The sequence below is a fragment of the Ovis aries genome, chromosome 17 (genome assembly GCF_016772045.2).
Source record: "Ovis aries strain OAR_USU_Benz2616 breed Rambouillet chromosome 17, ARS-UI_Ramb_v3.0, whole genome shotgun sequence".
Classification (NCBI taxonomy): domain Eukaryota; kingdom Metazoa; phylum Chordata; class Mammalia; order Artiodactyla; family Bovidae; genus Ovis; species Ovis aries.
In genome coordinates, this window is record NC_056070.1 from 16,854,506 (window position 1) to 16,881,984 (window position 27,479).

General features: G+C 40.7%; 1 protein-coding gene and 1 pseudogene across 4 annotated transcripts in view; both read left to right on the plus strand.

Moving 5' to 3' along the window:
• LOC132658068 (regulator of nonsense transcripts 3B-like) overlaps positions 1-14,592 on the plus strand; it is a 136,804-nt pseudogene extending 122,212 nt beyond the window's left edge.
• Positions 1-27,479, plus strand: part of RNF150 (ring finger protein 150) — a 286,972-nt gene that overhangs the window by 123,685 nt on the left and 135,808 nt on the right. The gene's annotated exons all lie outside the window — the stretch shown is intronic.

Consider the following 27,479-nt stretch of genomic DNA (forward strand, 5'->3'; position numbering starts at 1 on the left):
TCAGGGAAGAAAACAAGCAGAAGGCAGTGGACTGAAGGGATGAGAGCATCGTCAGAAGATGGTTTTATAATGGGGAGATAAGAAGGTGTGGTATCCACCTTCTTTTTTTTCATGTTTTTTGTTTCTTCCTTTAGTTTACCAGAACATTTACACTATCAGAAAGTCTCGCTTTTTAATATCCTTAAATTTGGGGGGAGGGGGAAATAAACTTTGCTCCTGATTGGAAGGCCCATCGAGTTCTCTCTTATCCTGGTTATTTGCTTCTATACATGTGTGATTGACAGCTCGGTGGGTTGCCAGCAGCTGCCTCCATTCACTAGCTCCCATATGATTGGCAGTGGTTAGTGACAAAGAAATTTCTTAAAAGGTAGCTCAGACTCTTTACAGTGAAAGAAAACGAACCTAGAAACCCTGATGATGCTGTGATATAGTTCATACCTTCTTAGAACTGTATTAAACTGTTTTAGCATATTTCTAACAGCAAGAACTACTTTTTCTCTTAAAAGATGATTTTTTTTTCCAATGGAAGCTTCCATTCCAGGGCTGCCTGGGGAGTAGTGCCTCAGTTAGACGTTGCCCTGAATTGTTTGCAGACAAAAACACCAGAAATTTATTAATATGTGTCCCCATGCAATTCCCTTGAAATATAACATCTGTGTGTCTGTCACAAGCAGCTTTGATCTGATTTTTTTTAAGGAGAGAAGTTAGAGCATGCTTTACATATAAAAAAAAATGTTACAACAAACACATATATAGGTACATTATTTTCCATTTTTTGTGTGAATATTTGCATTTTGCCAAGATGGAAAACACACACATGCACAGACTCAAAATACTGCAGTATTGCAAAGTAAAAGGAGAGAGGGAAGTAAATCCAATTTATTTATCTATGAAAGTGAAAGTGAAACAGTTAGTTGCTCGCTCGTGTCCAACTCTTTGCAACCCCATGTACTGTAGCCCCCCCAGGCTTCTCTGTCCATGGGGTTCTTCAGGCAAGAATACTGGAGTGGGTTGCCGTGCCCTTCTCCAGGGGATCTTCCAGACCCAGGAATCGAACCTGGGTCTCCTACAGTGCAGGCAGATTTTTTACCATCTGAGCTACCAGGGAAGCCCATATTTACCTTTGCGATGCCAGCAATTAGTGGTGCCAGTGGTAGAGAACCCATCTGCCAGTGCAGGAGACAAAAGAGACCCATGGACAAAGGGGCCTGGCAGGCTACAGTCCATGGGGCTGCAAAGAGTCGGGCAGGACTGAAGTGACTTAAAAGCACAACCGACAATTACATTTCAGGTCAGGGAAGTTGAATTCCTATGGCTTCATAGGAATTCAGTCAGCATCAGCAGCCCCACCCCAGCCCTCCGGGTGGCCCAGGACAGGTGAGGCTCTGAGCTTGTTTGCAGGTAGCTTCTGGGCAGATCTCCAGGAGAGGCAGCCGTCTCGAGAACTTTCCTGACTCTTTGTAGGGCTGCATGTTATGATTTGAATTGTGGCTTTCTGAAAGAAAAGATCCTTTATTTTGCAATAGCTCCCATATGATTGGCAGTGATTAGTGACAAAGAAATTTCTTAAAAGGTAGCTGTAAGCTCTTTCAATAAAAGAATGAGGTTAATGTGAGTGCAGCTACAACCTCAAAATATGAAGTCTTGGAGCTCAATTTAATATCAAGCATGTTCTTTGTTCTTCCGAACCACCAGGTACCTTGCTTGATAAGCTTTCAAAATTCCTTCCACTCTAAGAAGACTTTTGCGCATGTGAATCTGATTTTGATTTTCTACATTCTAATACAGAATTTATAATCATAGAGTGAACACATGAAATTAGAACAAGACTTGTTCTAATTTGTCATTAAGGATCTACTTTTGTGGTGATTTAAAAATTTGAGTTGAATACAGTGGAGAGAAATAGAGAAAAAAGGAGAAGATAGTGAACATTCATTGAATGTCGTAGCACTGGGCCAAGTCTTTTTATATAAATGATTCCATCTAATCCTCATAGCTTGTGAACTTTGTGGTGTTACCCATACTCACGCCATACAGTGATGAAATAGCAGAGCTAAAATGGAAATCAAATCAATGTGACCTGGAAGCTTTTCTTTTTTTTTTTTTTTTTTTTGAGTTTTTCAGACATATTGTCTGGACAGGAAGGCATCTAGAATACTATATGACAGTGGTTTGTTTTTTTTTTTCTCAGAATGAGTAAGCAAATAAATGTGCAGTTCAAATGTCTTTGCTTCCAAGAGAAGAGTAGACCCCCGTAGATGCAGAAACTCGAATGGATTGTGTGTGTGTGTGTGTGTGTTAGTCACTCAAGTCGTGTCTGACTCTTTGAGACCCCATGGACTGCAGCGCACCAGGCTCCTCTGTCCATGGGATTCTCCAAGCAAGAATACTGGAGTATGTTGCCATTTCCTTCTCCAGGGGATCTTCCCGACCCAGGGATCGAACGCAGGTCTCCTGCACTACAGACAGATTTTTTACCATCTGAGCCACCAGGGAAGCCCAAGGAGGGTGAGGTTAGACCACTCAGTTCAAATTGCCAGAGAAGACAGTTTCTGATGAGCCTTCACCAATAACATCCTCCAGTTGGCCAGATGGCCCATGATGGCATTGTTTTATAGAAATATCTCACATTCTTTTCTTTTTTTTTTTTCTGTTAGTCTGAACAATGTATTATCAAAATGGCACCAAGTCCATGGCTTTCAAAATTACGATGGGAACAAAGCCCAAGTAAAATTGCTTGCTTGCTCTCTCTTAACTACTTATGTTTCAGCATTTCTATGAATTTTTTTTAAAGCTGAAGGCTTTTCAGCGTTAGGGAAAGAAGAGTAACACAGATTTTTGTTTAGCACTCTAGTTCTGGTGATTAGGAATGGCAGGAGGGCCTCTACATAAACATTTAATAATGCTCTGAGATATGTTATCCTGATGTGTATTATTTAAGTAGCTTCAGTGCTGCTCTTAGACCCCAGCTATGGGGCTGATATTGGAAACCCTTGTTTAATATGGGTCTTCTTCAAACCATACCCTCCCTACCATACAAGGGAGGACAACACAGAATTTTCTTTCCCCTCAGTATCAGACAAGAGTTCCTGGATCCCAGAACTCCCTCTACCAGGACCCAGCAACTCTACCCTAATTCCGTATTCTGGAGGGTGGCTTTTAGGTCATCATAAAGGTGGGAGGATAGAATATATTCTGTTAGCAATGCATTACCTTTATGTGTACTTCCCTGGTGGCTCAGTGGTAAAGAAGCTGCCTACCAATGCAGGAGACGTGGGTTTGATCGCTGGGTTAGGAAGATTCCCTGGAAAAGAAAATGGCAACCCACTTCAGTATTCTTGTCTGGGAAATCCCATGGACCGAAGAGCCTGGCAGGCTACAGTCCATGGGGTTGCAAAGAGTTGAACACAACTTAGCGACTCAACAATAACAACCTTAATGTATACCTTGTACATATTTACACATGTGGTGTGAGGTGTAAATGTGTACTTCTTCCCACAACAATGAGCAGCCTGAGAAAGACCACTTCTTTCACTGAAGTGCTTCAGAGATTTTTGTAAATAAGACTCAATGCAAAATAAATCAAAGCCTTTGGCACAGACTGACCTTAAGTATCAACCTGAAAAAATAAAAACTCCAGGACTGAAAACCCAAGGTTCTCCAGGTACAAACTCAAGACTCAGCCCAGTTCATGAAATATCCAGTTGTCTTTTTTAAAACACAGGTATCTTAATATCCTCTTTAGGCAATTACTAGTTTTGAGATTATATTGGGAGAAATTGCCACCATCTTTACATTTTCATAATAGAGAGAGATTTTACCTAAACATTTTCATGCCAGAATTCAAGACACTTGCCTGGACATTAGCATGATGGCTCATTGTCATGCTCCTAGATCACTAAAAAACTGTCTGTCCATTGAGTTGAACCATTTGTTTAAGGACCATTCCAAATGACGAGCTTCTTGGGAAGCAAACACATCCAGTATCATTATTACTCAAAAGAACCTAGCAGTCTCCCTTCCTTGATTTTGTTCAATGCAATGTAACAAGCGTCTGTTGAACATTTAAGAGTAGAGCAACAGGCAGAGATCTAGAGAGACATTCACGTGAGCAGAGATTTCCCCCTTGAAAATGCTCACAGTCTGGAAGGGCAAGCACCAATGAAGCAATTCATAATCAAAGCCAGATCTGAGAATGAAAAAAGAATCAAAGTGTAGGGAAAGACTAAATGTCTGTCAGAATTAATATTTCCTTTCTCTTTGTCTGAAAATAATTTCATGAAGGAGGTGCAGTTTGAACTAGATAAGCATGGATAAATAAATAGGTTTGTAATTGGGAGAAAATAATAATAATAGGTAGTATTTACTGAGCCCTTACTAGTTGCCAGGCACTGTTCCTATGTGGATTATATCTATTATTTAGTCCTTCCAGCACAAACAGCCTTATGGGGTAGGTATGTTCACTCCCTCCCTGAGTTGAAGATCAAAATAATAAACAGTGTGTGAACACTCTAACCAGTTTGTTCATAGGAGATACATTAAGTAACTCACCCAGAGTCACACAGCCAGTAAGGTGGAGAATACGATGCAATCGGTCTGCCTGTAGAACTTGTGTCGTAAACCACATACTGTAGAGAGAAAGGTATTCCATGCGTAATAGAAGAAAGGGGTACCAGACATGGAACAGCCTGAAAGGTTGGAGTGAAATCACTGGGTGAAATGTAAGAATATGTTTAGTTTTGAAAGTGAAAGTGAAAGTGAAAATGAAGTTGCTGAGTCATGTCCGACTCTTTGCGACCCCATGGACTGTAGCCTACTAGGCTCTTCCGTCCATGTCCATGGGATTCTCCAGGCAAGAATACTGAAGTGGGTTGCCATTTCCTTCTCCAGGGGATCTTCCCGATCCAGGAATCAAACCTGGGTCTCCTGCATTGCAGACAGACGCTTTAACCTCTGAGCCACCAGGGACCTAACCAGTTTTGAAAGGGGTTGTTAAATATTTTTCCAAAGTGATTGGATCAATTTGTATGACATCAGCCATGTAAAAGAGTTCTGTTTGTTCCACATCTTTGAAAACATTTGGCATTATCACATTTTTTTTTCTTTCATAAATTTTGTAATCTTTTGTTGGATATGGAGTGGTATCCTACTGTGATTTTAATGTCTCTCTAATTAATTATAGTTCTCTCAAATGGGTGTGTAGATAGTGTAAAACAGTTAAGACCTGAAGCAGATCACATATACATATATGTGTGTATGTCTGTACATTGACAAACTGATGTGAAATTTATATAAAAATCCAAAGAGATTAGACATACCCAAAGCAGTACTGAAGAAGAGCAAACTAAGCAAACTTATACTAGTAAATAAAAAGACTTGTAATAAAGCACAATAAACAAGACAGTGTGATATTGGTTCCAGGATAGACAGGTTGGACAACAGCCTAGCAAAGGCAAGTGCAGAATCAGACCAGAGTGCTTAGGATCATTTAATTTGAGCAGTTTCCATTGCAACATAGAGGAAAGAGGATGGTCTTTTAAATAAATGGTTCCAGGTCAGTTAAAACTGTGTAGAAGAAAAGTTCTTTGAACCCTGCTACATGACATAAAACATTAAGATAGATCACAAGTCTATAAAACAATTTCCTCTTTTTAAAAGAAACATGGATGAATATCTTTATAATTTTGGGTTAAACAAAGATTTCTTAAATAGGAAATAAAAAGCACCAACCAGAAAAAGATGGATAAATTGGACATTATTAAGAATATATATTCATCAATGCCAAAGAATGCTCAAGCTACCACACAATTGCACTCATCTCATCTAAAGTAATGCTCAAAATTCTCCAAGCCAGGCTTCAACAATATGTGAACTGTAGACTTCCAGATGTTCAAAGTGGTTTTAGAAAAGGCAGAGAAACCAGAGATCAAATGACCAACATTGCTGGATCATAGGAAAAGCAAGAGAGTTCCAGAAAAACATCTATTTCTGCTTTATTGACTATGCCAAAGCCTTTGACTGTGTGGATCACAATAAACAGTGGAAAATTCTGAAAGTGATGGGAATACCAGACCACCTGATCTGCCTCTTGAGAAACCTATATGCAGGTCAGGAAGCAACAGTTAGAACTGGACATGGAACAACAGACTGGTTCCAAATAGGAAAAGAGTACGTCAAGGCTGTATATTGTCACCCTGCTTATTTAACTTCTATGCAGAGTACATCATGAGAAACGCTGGACTGGAAGAAGCACAAGCTAGGATCAAAATTGCCGGGAGAAATATCAATAACCTCAGATATGCAGATGACACCAGAAAGTGAAGAAGAACTAAAGAGCCTCTTGATGAAAGTGAAAGAAGAGAGTGAAAAAGTTGGCTTAAAGCTCAACATTCAGAAAATGAAGATGGCATCCTGTCCCATCACTTCATGGGAAATAGATGGGGAAACAGTGTCAGACTTTATATTTTTGGGCTCCAAAATCACTGCAGATGGTGATTGCAGCCATGAAATTATAAGACGCTTACTCCTTGGAAGGAACGTTATGACCAACCTAGATAGCATATTGAAAAGCAGAGACATTACTTTGCCAACAAAGGTCCATCTAGTCAAGCCTATGGTTTTTCCAGTAGTCATGTATGGATGTGAGAGTTGGAATGTGAAGACAGCTGAGTGTCGAAGAATTGATGCTTTTGAACTGTGATGTTGGAAAAGACTCTTGAGAATCCATTGGACTTCAAGGAGATCCAACCAGTCCATTCTAAAGGAGATCAGTCCTGGGTGTCCATTGGACGGAATGATGCTAAAGCTGAACTCCAGTACTTTGGCCACCTCATGCAAAGAGTTGACTCATTGGAAAAGACCCTGATGCTGGGAGGGATTGGGGGCAGGAGGAGAAAGGGACGACAGAGGATGAGATGGCTGGATGGCATCACTGACTCAATGGACATGAGTTTGAGTGAACTCTGGGAGTTGGTGATGGATAGGGAGGCCTGGCGTGCTGCGATTCATGGGGTTGCAAAGAATCAGACACGACTGAGCGACTGAACTGAACTGAACTGAACTGGATGAAAAAGACTTAGAGTTAAAAAAAAAAAAAAAAACCTCATATCAATCAGTAAGGAAAAGACAGTCAACCTAATTAAAAATTGGCAAATGGTTTAGACACTTTATGAAGGAGGATAACAAATATCAAAAAAAATTGAAATGATACTAATAGAGTTTTCAAGCAAACATTGAAATTCACTTCTTTAATTATGTCCTAATCAAAGGATCTGAATCATCAAGGCACATAGCTACAGAGAGAGTATATTTATCTTTAATGGGAGTACCTGCTTAGTAGGTAGCAACCTCTGAGTGCAGCTGGAATCTGGCCGTGATCTCTGAGTACTGCTGGAATTTGTGTTGAGGACTGGAGCTACATGTCTCTTTATTCTTATTCATGGGTTTCCTTGCTCAGGGATTTTTACCTCACTGAGAACCTTCATTCACTTGCCTTGGGCAAGTGAAAATATACTTGTGCTCTCAAAACTTGAAGAAACCCTCTTGTGAGGATGCTTACTGTTTGGAGGTGGGAATGGAAATGGTGATTGTGTATCTTGCTGGAATTAGTCAGATGTGCTCAAGCATGTAGGCGCATGCGCACACGCACACACACACACACACCACAAAAATCCAGAAGGCTGTGCAAATATACAGAATATGCAGGAAATATATAGAATCAGAACATCAATCATTCCAGTTACCAAGATGAAGAGGTAGTCATTTTGGTCCACATCTACAAAGATGTCTATTAATAAAAGAAGAGCTATAATTGATCCAGTACCCCAGTCCAGAAGTTAAATGACATAAACCTAGGACTTTGATGATAGGAATTTGTTACCCCCGACTCTTCCCACATTAATCATTGAATACCTAATATCAACACAAAGTACAGCTTTGTGTTGAGAAATGAGGATACATAGGTAATAGACTGCTGTTTTCCCTTTAATAACTGAAGGAATTTCCAGTCTTTAACTGGCTTTCTTGGAGGCAAAGTGATATATTAGAAGGAAGATGGGGTTTGGAATTAGCCAAACCTAGATGGCTAGATGGCATCACTGACTCATTGGACGCGACTCTGAGTGAACTCCGGGAGTTGGTGATGGACAGGGAGGCCTGGCGTGCTGCGATTCATGGGGTCGCAAAGAGTCAGACACGACTGAGCGACTGAACTGAACTGAACTGAATTTTGTACCAAACCTACTAAAACCTATGAAGCCAGCCCTCTGGCAGCTAAATGAAAAGGTTGTCCTCACACCCTCACCTGAGTTTCAGCGCACATTAGTATTTCTAAGTCCCAAAAGGAAACAGAGGTTTATAAACAAAGGCCACTTCTATTCATCCTGTTACTCACACCAAGTAATTCGATCAACTTTTGAATCTACTTTTGATCAACGAAAATCTTTCAATCTTTATTTTGGTGAAATATTGGGGAATTCTAATTCAACATCCAATTTCACTTTTAACAAGAGGAAAATTTAAATACGCAAAGAACAAATCAGACTGCCTTTCAAGTACCCAAGAAGATTAGGAGCACTCGGGGTACCCCATAAGAAAAGTATGATTGTAGATCTTGCCGAAGTCTCAAAAGTTAATATGTGCTATCCACTCACCGTATGTTAGAGGAAGAAGATGTGTTTTAGAAACATCTACTCCTAGCCCAAAGTCATGTGTTTAACAAGGGCAGAGGCAAGACTTGAACCTAAAGTCCCCCAGATCTCTGCTGGTGGCCTTTCACTTTCCAGAAGGTGGGTTTTCAGAGAGCCTGTCATTGCGACTACCGCACTCCCACATGTAGGTCAGCTAAATGTTCAGAACATCTCTGTTATGTTGAAACAGGGATGGGTCCCGGCTGCCTTTCAGCTCTTCTGTATTTTGGATCTATGGATATTAATCGGTGAGCTATTCAGGAGACAGACTATAAAAGAGGAAGTGGAGGTGGATTAGTGCCTCAATGCCTTTCCAGCCTTTGGAAATGAAAATGTATTTTATATTGAGAGTCAAAAAGTAATATACTGATTGACGAACAAAATTGGAAACTTTGGGATGCCTATTAAGAGCTAGCCTTATGCACAAAACTCTGTTTCCATTGAGAATTAACTTTCTCGGACATCTGCAGTTTTCTTAACAAATGTCTATATTTTAGACCAGATGTATTCTCAGTGCAATATAAACTCAAGTATATATGCACTTACTTTAGGAAGAAATAACTAAATTCAGTTGGTTCCTCCAGGCTTTACACTTTCAAGAGTCATTCTGAAACTTACACATACAGATATAAGAACTGAAAGAAAAAAAAAAAAAGATTTGTTAACCTCAGAAGTATTTATTGATATTTAGAAAAGACTATTGGGTGTGAATGCACATCACAGCTGGGAATGCAGAGCTTGCTCTTTATCAGTGTACCTTCCTGTCCCTGGAAAGGATTCCATTAGAGCCACAGCCTCTAATTTCCATGTGTCAACTAAACAAACAGGCACCTATGCCTCATCAACCGTGTCCAGTTCAATCAAGTTTTATTGAGAGGATTAAATATAAAGAAACTTGACACTTGTCTCTAGTTTTAGCTGTGTTCCCTTCTATAGTTCCTGGTTGCCTGACGTCGCTTTTCCAAGGGTCTTCTTGGTTAGTTCTTCCTGCTGCCACACAGAAGGCAGGGTTTCGCTTATAGGAAACTATAGAGCTGGTGGCCAAACTGGTCATTCAGAGGCAAAAGCAAAATGTACAAAGAATGCAGAAATGTACATATGTCTCATTTCTCTTTATTCTTCATTCTAGTTCTTAAAATTAGAAGTTTAAAGTATAGCAAATTCCAAGGTTAAAGTGCTGTTTTTAAGAATTCTAGTGAGATGAAGGGAGGGTAGCATGGGAGCTTATATACTACCATATATAAAGTAGATAGCCAATGGAAATTTGCTGTATGACTCAAGGAACTCAAACTGGGGCTCTGTAACAATCTAAATGGAGTGGGAAAGGATGGGAAGTGGGAAGAAGGTTCAAGAGGGAAGGGACATATGTACATATGGCTAATTCATGTTGGCGTAAGGCAGAAATCAAACCAATATTGTAAAGCGATTATCCTTCAATTAAAAATCTTTTAAAAAAAAAAAGAATTTCATTCACTCAAAATATTTAAGATGTAACTGAAATAAAATGAGTCCTTCTATCATAGTGCATGATGTACTCAAGTTGCAAATGGGTTGTGATCCCTCAATTAATGTATAATATTATTTGGTTAACACTCATTTTGGTGTAGCTACTTTTCTCATACACTCACCTGCAAGACAGGGTAAATTTTCCAGTAAAAATATTTTGCACAGTGCTTAGGCTCACATACCATTTTACTTATTATTTTAAAACTTTTTAATCTTTTGGCCACACCAATCAGCATGTGGAAATCTAGCTCCCTGACCAGGGATCAGAGCCCATGCCCCTGCAAGGGAAGTTTGGAGTCTCAACCACTGGCCCACCAGGGAAGTCCCTCTCATACCATGTTAAAGAAGCCTACTGATCCTAGAATTCCAGATTCTGAAAACATATTAATACTGCCTCTCTTAGCAGGCATGGTTGCAGTGTTGGTCACACCTGGTTCTGTCCTCTGTCTCTAGGTGCTTCTTTCCTGACTCTTTTGCAGGCTGCTTCTCCTTTCCCCGGCACTGAATGTGGAATTCGCGATGTTTGACCTTAGGCTGCCTTCTGTTCTCTCTTTATACTATCTGCCAGTTCAGCTTCATCCGCAGCCATGCTTCCAGTACCATGTCTATTTTGACAGCTTCTGAATTTTTATTTTCCCTCCTGAACTTCTCCAAGATCTAGCCACAGTTTCTCCATTTGGAATTCTCAAAAGTCACCTCAGAATAAACACATCTGAAAACATGCCTTCTCTCCCAGATTTGGGTTTCTTCCATGTCTCCCCAGCTCAAAGAATGGCTAGCTGTCCCATCTGTCCAGGTGTGGAGATCAGAAATCTCAAAGTCATTCTTAGCACTAACCCCTCCCTCAACATTCATGTCCCTACACGGTCTGTGGGGTTTTGCCTCCTAATTTATCCATTTCTCTCCAGTACTCTTTGAACATTCTGTATTCTTTGTTTCCACAGAGCCTTTGCTTGTACTGTTAGAACAGAGTCCCCTCACTTGAGCACTTATTTTTTCAAAGAAGGAAGTCATCTGCAGTAGTTGCTGATCTGTGGACTCATTCAGGTCTGGTGGAAAGAAGCATAGAGGGTAGAATTTTGAAGCTCTTCTGTAAAATACAAGGTAGAGAGCAATTTCTTATGACAACCAAGATAAATGATTCTATTACAAAGGCAAGCACTTTTGAAGTCCGTAAGTCTCAAGACAGCTTCTTAAAAAAAAAAAAAAAATCCAGCAAGGACAACTGTGTAGTTACAAAATAGAAAAAAGGGTGATTAAAGGACATAGAATTGATGGCACAAAAGTCATTAATAAGAACCCCGTCTCTGTAATTCCTTGGGTCTGTAATCTCTTACCTCATGAGTATTCTCATGAACAACTGTCTTTTAGAAAATTTTCAGACATGATGCTATTAGCCATATCTGTACAAAGTCATGTAGAAAATTATAGTCTTGACTTTAAAGTCCAAGGAGGTTGTAATTTCCTGCCTCCTCATTTTTCTTCTCCCACCTGTTCTAAGAAATTTCCAACTCATTATCCAGAGTTCAGCTTTAATGTCAGGCCTCCAGAAAGCGTGTCCTGACTCCTACCCCTATGGCAGGCTCCTTTGTAGAACATTCCCAGAGAATCTACTTCCCTTTCTTCCTGAAGGTCATCTCAGTTTGTAACTGAACACGGATGGTTGGAGATTTTTACAAATTCTTACCTGTCTCTTCAGCTAAACTTTAAGCCTCATGAAAATACAGAACACATATTTTTTTGTGCTCCCCATCACTACAGCCCCAGATCTCAGGGTTCTGTTTTGTTTTGTTGTGTGTGCTCAGTCATGTCCGACTCTTTTTGACCCCATGGACTGTAGGACCCCATGGATCCAGACCACCAGGCTCCTCTGTCCATGGGACTCTCCAGGCTAGAACACTAAAGTGGGTTGCCATTCCCTTCTCCAGTGATCTTCCTGACCCAGGGGTCGAACTCGCATCTCTTGTGTCTCCTGTATTGGCAAGCAAGTTCTTTACCACTAGCACTGCCTGACCTCAGTGTGACATCTTGTAAACGCTCAGAGACGTTCGTTGAATGCTATGGAAGGGATGGGCTGAAAACTACCAAACCACTGTAGGTATAACATGTCTTTGAGAAACTGAATTCAGAATTCTAATTTGTTTCTGGTACACACCCCATTCCTTCCCCTTACTCAAAGACCTGCCCTTTTACCCCTGATCTTGATGGGGTTTCCGTATCTGCGGACTATTCTGGGATTTAACCAGTGAATGGTGTTCTAATGACATAAATCAAGAGCTCAGAAGCTTCCCAGGTGGCTCAGTGGTTAAGAATCCGCCTGCCAATGCAGGAGACACGGGTTCGATCCCTGGGTTGGGAAGATCCCCTGGAGAAGGAAATGACTATCCACTCCAGTATTCTTACCTGGAGAATCCCATGGACAGAGGAGCCCAATGGGCTATAGTTCATGAGATCACAAAAGAGTTGGGCACAACTTAGCAGCAACTTAAAACGTATACAAATCAAAGGCCCACTCAGAACTGGGCTGGAAAAGAAGAAAGGTGAGAATGAGAAAAGACCTGTAAGGGGAACAAAACGGAAACAGAATGCTGAGCACAAGTCGGGCAAGTATCCTTAGTTGTGGAGGCGGCATGGTGGCACAGAAGGCCTTGTGGGGCTGCTTCCTGTCCTCCTGCAGTGCTTGACCTGCCCTTTACCTCCATCCCCTGTGGAACTGCAATCACACTCCTTGAAGAGCGTGAACATCACAACTGGGGACAACCTTGGAAACGATGAAAGCTGACTTCCTCAATGAGGAAACACTGGCTGGATGGGGAAGGAGAACGGCCCAAGGTGGCAGAGCTGAATCTGGACCAAGAACTCGGGTCTCTCTGCCCCCCCTCTGCAGTTTTTCACTCTGCACTACCTCTGGCTTGGTTCTGAGCTGCTAGCCCTGTTCAGATCTTAGTTATGTCACTTGGTTCATGCATTAGTCCTCCTACAAAGGTTTAGCAATTTGTCAGTGGGATTAAGCTAAGCCATATTATTTTCAACGCAAGTCGAGGGAGGAGACGCATTCTCTGAGCTGAGAAACATATTGAGTAACTCGCAGGGGAAGCATTTCCCTAAGACAAAAATAGTGGGTGTTTATGTAACCACAGTATCTTGACCCAAGCTCTTTATCATTCAGTGTGGCATAGTTGAAGATAGTGAGGAGAGGAAGGAGGTTGGGGAAGGAGGTGGATTAAGGGCTGACATCATAGATCTGTTCTTAGAATGAGAGGCTGTTGATAGAACTAGGATAGGAGTCAGATAACCTGTCCTGGTATGAGCTTAATGAAACACAATAAAGGCTGTGTTGTGCAGGCAGCTTTTACAGTATAAAAGTTCAAGAAACTCTCTGATGAAAAGCATTACTAATTCTTAGAACTGTAACTCTTCAATTACTGCTGCTTTGGCTAATAATCTTTGCTTTGTGTAATAATCTGTAATAAAATCATTTCCTCTCTCTAAGTAGACCTGAGATAATCCTCAAACTGAAGTAGGAACTTATACCATGAAGTGATCTCAGGTGATATGGGCATCAATAGCTCCAAAATCACTGCAGATGGTGACTGCAGCCATGAAATTAAAAGACGCTTACTCCTTGTAAGAAAAATTATGACCAACCTAGATAGTATATTCAAAAGCAGAGACCTTACTTTGCCGACTAAGGTCCGTCTAGTCAAGGCTATGGTTTTTCCTGTGGTCATGTATGGATGTGAGAGTTGGGCTGTGAAGAAGGCTGAGCACCAAAGAATTGATGCTTTTGAACTGTGGTGTTGGAGAAGACTCTTGAGAGTCCCTTGGACAGCAAGGAGATCCAACCAGTCCATTCTGAAGGAGATCAGCCCTGGGATTTCTTTGGAAGGAATGATGCCAAAGCTGAAACTCCAGTACTTTGGCCACCATGCGAAGAGTTGACTCATTGGAAAAGACTCTGATGCTGGGAGGGATTGGGGGCAGGAGGAGAAGGGTACGACAGAGGATGACATGGCTGGATGGCATCATGGACTCTATGAACGTGAGTCTGGGTGAACTCCGGGAGATGGTGATGGACAGGGAGGCCTGGCATGCTGCAATTCATGGGGTCGCAAAGAGTCGGACACTACTGAGTGACTGAACTGAACTGAACTGAGCATAGAAACATACACACACTTATATATTAACCCCATCAACTCCATCATTTCACAAATATTATTCATCTGTATGAAAGCAAAAGCTCAAGTGAGTGAGTTTAAGTAAAAACGAAGTGTATTGTACTGTAAACAGCTTAAAATTCTTTTCCAGTAACAAGTTTGTGTAAATCATTGAACAAAATTTAAATAGATTTCAATTACTGATACTATAGAATTTTGGACCATGCCTTTAAAAAAATAAACCCTGATTTTTTCAAGAAAGTCTTTTCCAATAAAAAAAAGAATATGCTAATTCCTGTAACCCTACTTCATGAAATATATTTACTCTTTTGCATACATTTAATACAAAAATGTATTGACTTAGTTTGGATATTGTTTTAAACCTAAAGTAGGAAAAGAAGTTCTGTAAAGAACAGAAGACAAACTGATGGAAAATTATAAAGAGAAAAATAAAAAAAATAAAATTTGGTTTTACTTTTAATCCTCCTTAGAGATTATATAAACTACTTCCATCTTCTTTTACAGTTAAGAGTAGGAAACACAAAGCTCTATTAAATAATCATTGAAACTGAAAAAACAGGAGAGAAAGGAGTCGAGAAGACAAATGAAGAAGTATTACAAGAATGAGCAAGAATTGGAGAAACGGAAGAAAGAGAAGCTGGTGAAAAAGAGAAGCATAAGTAAAGCAGTGTCTATAGAGAAGAGGCAGAATATACTCCCAGAGTTATGCTTTTGTGCAATGACACAGAATTTAATCCATTTTGAAGGATTTTCAATTAACTTGTAAGGGTAGGTTACATTTTATGACTATAGGCAATGTGGAAATATGAGCTCTTGAAAATTCTTCATAAACCTAATCAAATGTAGATAGAGGAAATTTTCTAGCCCTATATCTTAAGTCTGTGCATTTCCAACATTTTCCAACATAGTTATTCAATTATAAGCAAAGTCAGACTAATTTTTCTAATTCCGTTTTGGTGTTGCAATTTTCAAAAAGGCCACAGATAAATTAGTACTGAGTGAGTCACTCTGGTAGTTATTATGCCATAAGACTTGAAAAACTCAACTGAGAAGTTTCCATATTGTTACAGTTATTTATATTCAGTGCCATTTGTAATTGTAGCTAGTTAAAATGACTTTTGAATAAGGATGACTATCTTGAGAGTTTAACATTTATGAAGCCTCCCAAACAAAATCCATATTAAAATATAACATTTTAGACAACATCTCATTAGGGCTGCGGGGCAGCCAATTTTTAACAAATCCTATTACCTTTGTCTTGACCTATGTGTGTGGTGAGAACAAAATCAAAAATTTTAAATCCACCTAGGCAGTTGTATCTGTCTTGAAGCTGATATCATTTGAACATCCTTTGTGCATAAAACTTTAACTTCATTTACTTTTAATACTCTGAAAGTTATTAGTCTAACAGCTGCCTGGAAATTTGATGTTGCTTAAAATTGAATATATTTGTTGATAAACCAATATATTAATATCTTGCATACTTACAGTTTGTAATAAAGATTCAAGAAGTAAACCTATCTCACCCAGAGCTGTAAAGATTTTCCAGGATTAAGAAATTAAGAACTATTACCAGAATTCTTCCTTACGTATACTGACTTGAGAAATCAAGAAGGTATTTATGAAATTTGTGTTTAAATAGCTTATTCTTATTTTTGAACTACTTAAGTGAGTAAAATTTGGCATACGTTCAGGACTATCTACTAGAAGAGATTTGGAGGCAGAATTTCTCTATATAGATTTCCTTTAAGAGGTTTACTTGTCTTCCAGAACTGATTTTCGAGTCCATTTCAGGTCCTCATCTGATAGAGCTGTTCCTTCGACTTTGCTTGGGATGAACACAGTGGAAATGTGTTCCATTCAGAGTTGAGTATGAGTTCAATAGTCTTGAAATCGTGACCCGCAATTCTGAGTTGCATTTTCTCTTGAAACCACATGCTTCAGTGTTTGTCACAAACAACGCTATTCCCCTAAGTTTACAGTCAGCAAAAAAGTTATCTATGTCCTGACCAGGAGGATATCCATTCTTAGGTGTTGCTGTGTCATGTATACCCTTGATAATAAAAATTTAAACCTTAAACTGGAAAAAAAAGTATCAGCATTTCAGTTAGACTTTCCAATATTACTATTTCACTGTGATGTATGTTTCAACCCCAGGAGTATTTCTGGATCTTTCTCTTTCCAGCTTTTGAGTCAACCCATCTACAGAGTCACTTCCTTATTGATAGCTGAGCCATGTGAGTTTCAGTCAATACCACCTTTCTCACTTTGATAACAATAAGAATTGTCAGCGTTTTGTCTGCTTTTGTAATAGAATGCCCTCTTTGCTGCCCTTTTTTTGGAAAGTCAGAGTTCTTCTTTTTTCAATTTTTTAAAAACTCAAATTTCCTACATTTTTAGATATCTGAGGCTTTCTAGACTTGTTTAGTTTATTTTTTGATTTAATGTATTTTTGCCCACACCACATGGCATGTGCTACCTCAGTTCCCCTCCCAGGGATTGAACCCAGGCCTCCTGCATTGGGAGCAGGGAGTCTTAACAACTGGATCACCAGGAAAGTCCCAGGAAGTGTCAGGGTTTCAGAAAAGGTGGATTTTCAGAGTAGTTAATTCCCAGAGTAGAATCTGTACCGCCTTCCCTACCTTTAAGGAGGCCCATAGTACTCAGGGTGGGTGTGGGGGGCACTGGAAGCGGGGTAGATTCTGTGTCTGCAGCCGCTACAGCTTCAGCCAGCTTCACGAGGCTTTGCCATCTCCAGTAGATCTGTTCTAACTGATGGGGAACTCCGAGGTTACGTGCTGCTATTTATCTCTCACAAATATGAAACTGCGCTATTTTTAAATGCGAACTTGACTCTTGGCAGAAGCATATTTTTGCTGTGTGTCACAGATCTTGGAACCTGCAGGTTGGAAGGAACTTAGAGATTCTTGAGACAAATCTTGTAGAGGCTAATAGTTCAAGGTCACAGACAGGAGGGCCATCCAGAAACCAGGACTCTAGGCTATTACATGCCTTCACTCAGTTTTACCTAGTACCACCCTGTTGTGTTTCTGAGGTGCTCCTCTGAGGCCAGGCATTGCCGTGAGCGCTTGAGCTTGGCTCTCTCTGGCTGGAGAATAAGCACTGGCTTAAAGGCCTGAGCACTGATCTCACCCCAGGGGTCCATGATGCTACCAGTCTTAGCCAGCTGGGGCCGCCGTATCAAAATGCCACAGACCAAGCAGGCTCCCCAGGTGACTGAGTGGTAAAGAGTCTGCCTGCCAATGCAGGAGATACAGGAGACTCATGTTTGATCCCTGGGTCAGAAAAGGCCCCTGGAGAAGAAAATGGCAACCCACTCCAGTATCCTTGCCTGGCAAATGCCGTGGACAAAGGAGCCTGGCAGGCTACAGTCCATCGGGTCACAAAGAGTCAGACATGGCTGAGCAACTGAACACAAGTAGCTTAAACAGCAGAATTTTATTTTCTTACAGTTCTGGGGGCTGGGAATCCAAGATCAAGATGCCAACCAAGGGTTGGTTTCTGGTGGGAACTCTCCCCGTGGCTTGTAGATGGCTGTCTTCTTGCAGTGTCCTGACATGGTGGAGAGAGAGAGGCAGGCCTGATGTCTCTTCCTGTAAGGACAATAGTCTTACAGGATCAGGGCCCCACGCTTATGAACTCCGTGAACCCCAATTACCTCCTTAAGAGCTCCATCACCAAGGACAGTCACTTTGGGGATGAGGGCCCTAACAATGAACTGGGGGGCACACTTGAGCCCATAACAGTACTCAGCCATTAAATAAAATCCACAGGGAACTCGACTGGACTCTTGGTTGGATAACTTTATTTTACCTTGCTATCTACCTAGAAGCAATTTTTCTATTAGAGGCTCTTTAGGGAACATTTATTATCTGGGCTTTCTAAATTGAAGTCAGAATACAAATTTATCTGGAGTCTCTGACAGCACTGGGCCACTGGACCATACTCTGAAAGTAATATTTGAACAAGTGATACATCCGATAGTATGGAATTCAAAAAGGTACATAGTGAAAAGTATGTCTTTCTCACTCCTCTACCCTAATCTGTTAATAGTGACTTCTTTCTTTTATAAGGTGGTCTGTGCACTGACAGGCAATCTGTATGTAGTCACTTTTTTTTACACAAATGTTAGCACTTTGTACTCACAGTTCTAGACTTTACTTTTTTCACTAACCAATAAATCATGACAATAATTTAACACAGTGCATGTGAAAATAATACATTTACATAGTTTGCCTTCTATTAATATAAAATATATGCATGTGTGCATGCTAACTCACTTCAGTCATGTCCAGCTCTTTGCAGTCCTAAGGACTGTAGCCCGCCAGGCTCCTCTGTCCATGGGATTCTCCAGGCACGAATAACTGGAATGGATGGCCATGCCCTCCTCCAGGGGATCTTCCTGACCCAGGGAACGAACCCACATCTCTTATGTCTCCTGCACGGCCGATGGGTTAGCACCTAGGAAGCCCATAAAATCTCCAAAATACTTCAGTGTAGATATATATAATTTTCTAACCAATCTCCATCTATTGTCCACCTCTATTTCTTGATTTTAAATTGTAACTCTATCAAATATACAGACGAGGCTGCAGTGATTCTAAATATTATTCACATATGTATCCTCGTGTACATACCTCCTTAGGTCAGTTCCTAAAAGTGGAATTGCTTTGTTAAAGGTATGTACTTCGTGTTTTGGTGGCGATACCATATTGCTCCCTGTCCTGCTTTTTCTTTTTAATTGTAGTGTGGTTGTTTTATAATGTTGTGTTAGTTTCTGCTGTACAACAACATGAATCAGCCATATGTATTCATGTATCCCCTCCCTCCAGGCCACCCCTGCCCTACCCCTCTAGGCTATCACAGAGCACTGAGTTGACCTCCCTGTGTTATATAGCTGCTGCTGCTGCTAAGTCGCTTCAGTCGTGTCCAACTCCGTGTGACCCCATAGACGGCAGCCCGCCAGGCTCCTCAGCCACTAGCTATTTTACAATGATTGTGTATGTCAGTCAGTCAGTTCAGTCACTTAGTCATGTCCAGCTCTTTGCCACCCCATGGACTGCAGCACGCCAGGCTTCCCTGTCCATCACCAACTCCTGGCGCTTGCTCAAACCCATGTCTATTGAATTGGTGATGCCATCCAACCATCTCATCCTCTGTCACCCCTTTCTCCTCCTGCCTTCCGTCTTGCCCAGCATCAGGGTCTTTACTAATGAGTCAGTTCTTCACATCAAGTGGCCAAAATATTGCAGTTTAAGCTTCAGCATCAGTCCTTCCAGTGAATATTCAGGACTGATTTCTTTTAGGATGAACTGGTTGGATCTGCTTGCAGTCCAAGGGACTTCCAAGAGTCTTCTCCAACACCACAGTTCAAAAGCATCAATTCTTCAGTGCTCACCTTTCTTTATAAGATGAGCTCTCACCTTATAAACTCTCACATCCATTGGAGAAGGAAATGGCAGCCCACTCCAGTATTCTTGCCTAGAGAATTCCGTGGACAGAGGAGCCTGGTGGGCTGCTGTCCATGAGGTTGCACAGAGTTGGACACGGCTGAAGCGACTTAGCATGCATGCATGCATTGGAGAAGGAAATGGCAACCCACTCCAGTGTTCTTGCCTGGAGAATCCCAGGGATGGAGGAGCCTGGTGGGCTGCCGTCTATGGGGTCGCACAGAGTTGGACACGACTAAAGCGACTTAGCAGCAGCAGCTCACATCCATACCTGACTACTGGGAACCATAGCTTTGGTTAGACAAAGTAATGTTGGCAAAGTAATGTTTCTGCTTTTTAATATACTGTCTAGGTTGGTCGTAGGTGTTTTTCCAAGGAGCAAGTGTCTTTTAATTTCATGGCTGCAGTCACCATCTGCAGTTATTTTGGAGCCCAAAAAAATAAAGTCTTTCGCTTTTCCCATTGTTAGTGTATATATACCAGTATTGGTATAATATGTTCCATTGGTAGTGTTATCAGTTCAGTTCAGTCACTCAGTCGTGTCCAACTCTTTGCAACCCCATGAATCGCAGCACGCCAGGCCTCTCTGTCCATCACCAACTCCCAGAGTTCACTCAGACTCACGTCCATCAAGTCAGTGATGCCATCCAGTAGGAAGTCAAGAAACACCTGGAGTAACAGGCAAATTTGGCCTTGGAATGTGGAATGAAGCAGGGCAAAGGCTAATAGAGTTTTGCCAAGAAAATGCACTGGTCATAGCAAACACCCTCTCTCAACAACACAAGAGAAGACTCTACACGTGGACATCACCAGATGGTCAACACCGAAATCAGATTGATTATATTCTATGAAGCCAAAAATGGAGAAGCTTTATACAGTCAGCAAAAACAAGACCAGGAGCTGACTGTGGCTCAGATCATGAACTCCTTATTGCCAAATTCAGACTTAAATTGAAGAAAGTAGGGAAAACCACTAGACCATTCAGATATGACCTAAATCAAATCCCTTAGATTATACAGTGGAAGTGAGAAATAGATTTAAGGGACTAGATCTGATAGATAGAGTTCCTGATGAACTATGGAATGAGGTTCGTGACATTGTACAGGAGACAGGGATCAAGACCATCCCCATGGAAAAGAAATGCAAAAAAGCAAAATGGCTGTCTGAGGAGGCCTTACAAATATCTGTGAAAAGAAGAGAAGTGAAAAGCAAAGGAGAAAAGGAAAGATATAAGCATCTGAATGCAGAGTTCCAAAGAATAGCAAGGAGAGATAAGAAAGCCTTCCTCAGCGATCAATGCAAAGAAATAGAGGAAAACAACAGAATGGGAAAGACTAGAGATCTCTTCAAGAAAATGAGAGACCCAAGGGAACATTTCATTCAAAGATGGTAGTGTATATGTCAGGGCTATTCTCCCAGCTTGTCCCGCCCTCTCTTTCCTCCCCTATACCCACTTATCCATCCTTTATGTCTGCATCTCTATGCCTGCCCTGCAAATAGGTTCATCCATATATATGTAAGTTAATATTCACAGTATTTGTTTTTCTCTTTCTGACTTACTGCACTCTGTATGACAGACTCTAGGTCCATTCGCATCACTGACCATCGTGGGTTCTGGGAGAGGGTTGTAAGTGGATCTCAAATGTGACAGTTTCCTGGAAGCAGAGAAACTACACAGATTTGCTTTGTGTTATCTGTGTATATTTGACTCACAAATCTCGTACTCTGAAATGTTCTCCCATTATCTTTTTGCCTCGTTATCCCCACCTCAGACTCTTCTGTTTCATGAAGTTTTCCCTGATGACCATTTTCTTACTTTTTTTCTTGGTTCGTTCCACACAGTGATCCTCTGTACATGGAATCATGAACTTTACCTACAGACAGGACTCTCTGACACTTTGCTAAATATAATTTTTCTCTTCAAATATTTCTTGTATGTATACTATTTCCCTAACGAGATTCCCTAGCAAAATACCAACATTTACTTTGCTTTTATAGTAGTAGTATATAATTTTTATAACATTTAATAGGATAGAAAAGAGTTTTTGCTTTTGCATTTTATTCTTTCCTCTATGTTTTGAAGTAGACATAGCAATAATAATGGTAAAAGATGTTCATATTTACATAAATTTTTAATAGTGTATTAGTATGACATATAATTAATATATAGTTAGTATTGTTATTATTTCATCATAGAGGTGAAGAATTTGAGATATAGTGAGATTAAGTGCCCAAGTTACCTAGCTATGAAATGGTGAAGGCAGAACTGTAATCCAGTGTTAACTATTCTAAATTACGTTTCCTTTCCACTGACTCATGCTTTTTTTAACATTTAATAGTGCTGAGCACATAATAATAAAGAGCTACAGATGGTTGTTTAGTCGCTAAGTCGTGTGCAACTCTTCTGCAACCCCATGGACTGTAGCCCTCCAGGCTCCTCTCTCCATGGGATTTCCCAGTCAAGAATGCTATTCCCTTCTCCAGGGGAACTTCCAGACCCATGGATTGAACCTGAGGCTCCTGCGTTGGCAAGCGGATTCTTTGCCACAGAGCAGGGAAGCCCCTACATGAGGATGCTTCCCTTCAAAGATGACCCCTTGTAATCCCCTGTAAGCTATAGACTGACTGAACATAAACTTCCCTCCAGATGATCCCAGTGAACACCAAGTGAGTGACAGGCTTGAGAGGAAATACACCCTGCTCTCTTACTCCAGGGAACCTAGCAAATGGATCATTTTGCTCTTCAAGGCAACCAGTCTTCAGAGAACACCTTTTTTTCATTTTTGCATGGCCTGGATTTCCTTGCTCCCAGGCCTTGCTTTGGTCTTGATGCCTTTTAAATGTGGTTTTTGTGGCGGTGGTGCCCGGCACCACAATGAGGTCACTCACTGTGCGGTATCAGCCTCTGGCCTGAGTTTGTGAGGGCTGGTTATACAGGCAGTGGATTAAGTGTGTGAGCACCAACTCCACAACCAATACTGGTATTTAGGATGAATAAACCTCCCAATGAGTCTTATTCTGACCTCTGGCTTGCACCCTTGGTCTGATACGCACGCAGGTCAGCTGGGTTCTAGAGTAGCCTCTATGGGATCCTTTGGGTCTTTGTCTTCAAGACAACTTGGTAACTAATTGTGGGGACTGGGGGAGGGGGAACATTAATCTGGCTGCAGCTTTCAACACTTTACCCTCTTAAAAATCTTTCCGGATTTGGCAGGGCTATTTTGGAGCTGGCATGACCTTGGATTTCCACTCTAAACATGGTTAATCTGCCAGCTCTTGTTTTGATCCTTTCCACGAGCTCTTCTCCTGGAGGAACATGCATGTCTCCATGTGGTTTGCAAAGGTCTGGAGGAACTGAGATGGAGTGGGTAATGATTTAGAAAGCTCTTCCATTCTCAGATGCTGGTGGCAGCTATATTTAGACCCTAAGAGGCAAGTCACCACTGTTATGCCTACAACACTCACACAGGCAACCTTTATTCATGCCAGAATGGACCAGGCCTGTCATTCTTCCTGGGCCAGTGTTTTATGATAAGTGACTGTCACTTCTTACTTCGAATTCTTTCCCCCAAGTTCTTGCTCATGACTGCATGTCTGCCGCGGGGCTGGGATTTGGACTTAGGAAGTGGGGCACTGAGGGCGGAGGCAGTGTAGGAGCTAGCAGGGAGGGAGGGGAAAGAAAGCAGAGAGGCAATAACTATCTTTCTCAACTCAGAGATAATGACTTCAGTGTTTATTAAAGTCAGCACCAGGCTGAATTCAATCTATTCAAGCAATATAAAGATCTTAGAGAAATCATAAACAATTTCTCTAGGCCACATAAACCCCTGAAAAAATCAGGAGCTCTCACTATGATTAGGGAAGACCTGCGTGCCTGGGAAACCTATTCCAAAACTATGTTTTACCGCCGCTCTCACTGTGGGCCCCCCAACAAAGAGGTCCATGTTCTAGTGTCCAGAACCTGTAAATACGTTGTCTTACATGGCAGAAGGGACCACGAAGATGGATTAAGGAACCTGAGATAGGGAAATTATCCTAGCTTATCCATTGTAACTATAAGGATCTTATAAAAGGGAGGCATGAGGGTTAGAGAGAGAGTGAGATGTAACAAGGGAAACAAAGGTTGGGGTGATGTGGCCACAAGCCAAGGAATGCAAGCCACCTCTAGAAGCCAGAAAAGCCAAGGAAATAGGCTTCCCCCAACAGCCTCCAAGGAAGCACAGCCCTGCGGACACCTTGACATTAGCCCAGTGGCACCCCTCTCAGACTTCTGATGCCTAAAACTGTTAAGTTAATGAATCACTATTTTAAGCCACTACATTTGTGGTAGTGTATCACAGCAGTGATAGGAAACGAATACACCCCCAAGAGAGATTTTGACACCCGCAAGGAAGATGATCACTCCCCGGGGCATCATCTCCAAAGCCTCTCTGCCTTCCATGGATTCTGGGGAGGACCGTGGATGTCACAGTGCCTGATCACCTGTTGCTCTGCTTAGTTTCAAGTGGACAACACAGTATTCAGTATCTTTATAGATTATATGCCGTTGAAAGTTATTACAAAATAACGGCTGTATTTCCCTGCATTGTACAGTATATCCTTATTGCTTATTTATTTTATGCACATTCCTTCGGGCCAAGGACTCTAAGACCTTGAAGAATTTTTCATATTAATAAAATCCCTTCCTCTTGGGAGCAAACCAGGTATACTATACTAAGTATACTTTCAGAAAACATTTTGTTTTTTCATTTTGTATGTGTGTGTTTAAAATATATATATAATTTTTATTTGTTAGTTATACTCCAATAAAGCCGGGAAAAGTAACAACCAAACCAGCCGGAAAAAAGGCAATATCACCATCCATATTTTGTTTGGGAATTCATCTTTTGTTGAAAAATCTGTAGTTCATATATTTTATTTCTATTAGTATTTCATGATAAGTATATTCCACAAATGACTTACCCGTTCTTTTGTTGTTAAGCATTTCAGTTGTTCCCAATTTTTGGTCTTTATAAGTTTTTCTCCAGTGAATATCTTTGTCATCTTTTTCCTTAATTATTTAAGTTTTATTCAACTGTAGTTGACTCACAATATGAGTTTTAGGTGTACAGCACAGTGATTCTATACTCTTATAAACTGTACTCCATTTAAAGTTATTACAAAATAATGGTTATATTTCCCTGTGTTATACAATACATCCTGTTGTTTACTTATTTTATACCTAGCAGTTTAATCCCATGCTCTTCTCCTTCTTCCTTCTCTCCACAGAAAATACTTTGTATTATTTTAAGAATTTTAGTTCTCAAAGTGATCCCTCTCTGAAGACTTTACCTCTCTGAAGATGAGAGTATTAGCATGATTCCAGTCTTTCTACAATTGATATAATTTTTCTCTCACTGTGCTGGGTTTAAAAAAATTACTTACTTTATAAGTGATTTATGTGGGTTATATGGAGCTTTATCTGGGTTAAATGAAATCTGCACAAAGTTCCTGATACATCAAAGGGCTCAGTAAATATTTCTGGTCATTATTATTTTCACCAACCTTTTAGAGCCTCAATTTACTTAAAGCCCCTTGGTAAGAGTGCCTGCTTTCATAGCACTATGAAGGGTTTGGTCATTTAGTACTTTGAAACAAACCCACTCTAAACTTGATAGCATAAAATGAATTTCATTTTTATGCTTTCAAGATATATGGTTTAAGAATTCAGACAAAGCACAGTATCCAATATCTCAGGGAGACTCAAATGTCTGGGGCTAGAAAAGTTGGAAAGTGTCTTTGCTGTCAAGACTGGTACCCGTGGGCTTTCTTGATGGCTCAGTGGTCAAGAATCCACCTGCCATTGCAGGCGACTCAGGTCCGATCCCTGGTCCGGGAAGATCCCACATGCCACAGAGCAACTACACCTGTGCACAACGATTGAGCCTGTGCCCCAGAGCCTGGGAGCCACAGCTGCTGAGCCCACGAGCTGCAGAGTCTGTGTTTCACAACAAGAGAAGCCGCCACAATGAGAAGCCATGCAGCGCAACTGGAGAGCAGCCCCTGCTCGCTGCAACCAGAGGAAAGCCTGTACAGCGACGAAGACCTAATACAGCCAAAAATAAAATAAAAAATTGTTAAAGACTGGCACTTACTCTTGCATCATCCAAAGGGGTGGGGACTCATATGCAACTGCCTACAAAAGTGCCTGAAATTTTCATATGGCTTGGGCTTCCCTCTGAATAGGAGCTGGATTTCAAGAGAAGATTTCCAAAGAGACCAAGACTGAGGCTGTGACTCTTCTTCCAAGCCAGCCTCAGAAGAGAAGCAGCAGCCATTCTGCTTCAGTAGGATTGTTGCAAGTGAGCCACCAAGACCAGTTCAGATTGAAGAGGGTTACAGTTAGGGGAGAAGAGAATCTGAGTCTCCTAAATTCATGGCAGTCAGCCATGTTTATCTTTTCCCTCTAAATTTATCCTTTAGTTAGTATGATTCCCATGGAATGTATTGTTCTTAAATTTCACGTAAAATAGATTTATTTGCTTCAGATTTGAAAAGATGCTTTATCAGTTGCTCAGCAACTCCAATATGTAATTATCTTTTGCCTTAGTTAGAATCTTACTTAAGGTTGAAGTCTTGACATTCAGAATGATATGTTTCTAGTGAGGAAATGAAGTTTTACAGTTATAATGTTAGAGTGATTCTCAGGCTCCAGAAACTAATATTTGCAAATGATTTTCCAAATTAAAGTTGTTCATATGGTGAAGAAAGCTATCATTTTGTTCACTTCAGAGTTGTTTGCAAGAGAGAAACAAGTAGTAATTTCTAGAATAAGCAAAAGGAAACGATTAGCTCCAGATAATGAACACTCTTTATTGACCGTGGAGGCAGCATATGGAAGGCTTGTGATGTGTATCCAAAGAGGCCTTTGGTTCCTTGATGTTTATTTTGTTAAGAATCTTTTTTATGTAGACCATGTGTAGAGTTTTTATTGAATTTGTTATTATATTGTTTCTGTTTTATGGTTTGGTTTTTGGCTGTGAGACATGTAGGATCTTAACTCCCTGACCAGGGATCAAACCTGCACCCCCTGCATTGGAAGGCAAAGTCTTAACCACTGGACCAGCAGGAAAGTCCCACTTCCTTGATGTTTAGAATACAGTCTGTGGGCATGTGTAAGCCATGAATTTAAGGGACCATAAATGCCAGAATTGCTGTGCATTCGTAGGTTGGTCTATAATAACCTAGCTATAATTTGGAAAATTCAAATAAAAAACAGATCCAGAAGAAAATAAAAACAGTTATTTTTCATTTTGTTCATAGTTCTTAACGTTTTTTTCTTTTATGGCTACTGGCCACTGTCTCTTGATATAAGTAAGTGAACAAATTCACTCCCAAGTCTAAGGATTTTGGCAAAGCTCTCTCTGAACAAGAAGTGAAAGCCTCTTAATTTCTCTGTTTGGTAACCTGTGACTGTCTGGGTCTTTCTAGAATCAGCCCGACTGTCAGGATTTATCTATAACTTGCTTCAACTATTGTCTTCTCCAAAGTCAGGTGGTAAATACTGTCTTTAAGATTTGTGTTTCATGTAGTTTAGGAAAAAAACAACAAGATAAGAAAGATCGTGAGTCGTTGCTTCAGTTTACACATTTTTAATT